Here is a 2,170-nt window from a genome sequence, read left to right as displayed (position 1 = left end):
AAACAGGGCAGGATTTGGTAGTGCCATGACTTAATTTCAGTCTCTGGAGACAGCAGGCAAGGCTGAACATCTCACTTTCTGGGTTCTACCTTATCAGCAGCACTCCTCAGAGATAACTCCTATAGTCACCATCTGCCAGCTTGTAGGAGCAGGGCAGCCCAGAGCCAGGAAGGGATGAGTCCTCTGCATGTGCCTTTCACCTTGCCTGGGATGGGAACAGTAGGGAATTGCCACAAGTTCGCACCAAGAAAATCATCTGGACCAACAGGGTGTCCGTAGTGTGTCCCGGTGACCAGAACTGAGCTGTTTCTGTCTTGTCAGCAACTGCCAGACTCTGGAGAAAAACCGCGGAGTGAAAACCTGACCAGAAACAGCAGTTCAAAGTTTTCCAAAAAACAGACAGCAGCACCTCCCCTCCTTCCTGCAAAGTGTCCAGCCAGCAGAGTCACCCACCAGCTGTGGTGGCTGTGCCCGTGCTCGGCCTGGAAGCCTCATCTATTTATTTATTTATCATTTATTCGGTTTATTGTCTGTCATTTATTTATGACAGACCCATCTCTCTGTCACCTGTGCTGGCCAGCAGTGGTTTGGAGAGTTGTGCAGGATCCTGCCTGCAGGTCCCTGCATGTGGCAGGAGACACCCACGGCACAAGRTTTCAGGACCTCCAATCCAAAGAAAATAAAAACGCTGACGATCCGGGCGGATTAAAACTCAGCGGGATTAATTTGCATCCCCTCCTTTTTAACAGAGAGATAAATATGCTGGAGGGATCAGGCACWGCTCTCTAACCCAAACTGACGTCAGCTGAGCAGCTTGTGGGTGGCAAAGCTGGGCTCAGAGYGTCAGATCCTCACTGCCACCAGCAYTGGCACCAGGATCAGCCAYACTCARCAAGACACCGAGCCCAGCTCTMTGCAAAGAYATTCCCAGATATCCACAGAGGGAAAGGGAAGGATTCACTTGGGGAGCATGGGAATCAATCTGTCATTAGGTTGCCTAACAGGAGGTTGGTAAAAGTGCGGGGTTGGCACACAGGGCTGGAGGCTGTCCCAGCCGTTTGTGACACAATGCTGAGGATGATGAGGGTGGATCACACCCGGGTTTGAGGCTGCACTTTCAAAACTCARGAAGTGTGAAAAACACAAAAAGTGYSCAAACAASAYWYTYCAGGGGCCTTTTTCCAGTGGAGCAAAGCCCAGCTCATGCTGTTCCCTCCACAGAACTGCAAGGACCGTGAGTGCTCAGCACTATTTTATATTGCTTCCCAATCTTTTWCCAAAGATCTGTTGTCTTATGGGCCAGTTTTAATTATGACACAGACATGKTTAAAGGGATAAAAGGGTTTTACCTCGGTGTTTAATGGGATCCCAGGTGCCCAACTTGATGGAAAATGCACACTGTGTACAACACGTATACAAGTTTTATACGCTTCACAAACTAACATATTTATTTAGAATTCCCCAGTAAGAAACTTAAAAAAATGAAGTAATGTCCCCCTATCCTAAAGAATCCCCTCCTGGATGAGGCCAGAGCTCAGTTTACACAATGTGTTTCAGAGAGGAGGCTTCACCCAAGGTTGGAGCCTCAAATTTGAGATAGCACAGAGCACGCTGACCTCTTACTGAGGATGTTTGGTCTCTGCTCAGCAGAACCCCAAAACTAAGCTGGAATATCAGGCTACAGGAATTACAAGCATGTAGGCTAAGGGTACAGGCATACATAAAGGGTACAGAAAAAGGAAAGGCAAAAATCATCAGGCATCATTCCCCTCCAGCTGAGATGGGACCATCCGGGTGCCAGGCATGATGGAAAACAGCACCAGAAAAACCTTCCTGGACGGGAATTTGGGATTTTTGGTTTTCCTGGGTGCCCACTGTACCCTCCTGACCTCAGGGGATGATTTGGGAGCTCTTGACTCATTTATATCCACACCTCCTGGGTCCTGCCACGTGCCACGTGTCTCATCTGCAAATGTCTCCYGCTGCTGGCAGCTGATTTATTTCCATTCCAGCCAGGATTTGGGTCACGGCTTTGTTTCGGGGTTTTAAAAGGGAAAGAAAGTGTTTAGGCACAGCAAAAGGAGACAAAGCAATGAAGGAAAAGCCCTTTTGTCTCCATGGCAAAATACCTAGTGAAGCTGCGTTTTTAAATTCTTTTCTTGGCTTTGGG

This window comes from Malurus melanocephalus, unplaced genomic scaffold, assembly GCF_030028575.1.
Source record: "Malurus melanocephalus ecotype Western Australia unplaced genomic scaffold, MMel_1.1 scaffold_958, whole genome shotgun sequence".
In the NCBI taxonomy this organism is placed as follows: Eukaryota; Metazoa; Chordata; class Aves; order Passeriformes; family Maluridae; genus Malurus; species Malurus melanocephalus.
This window is presented reverse-complemented; position numbering follows the sequence as displayed.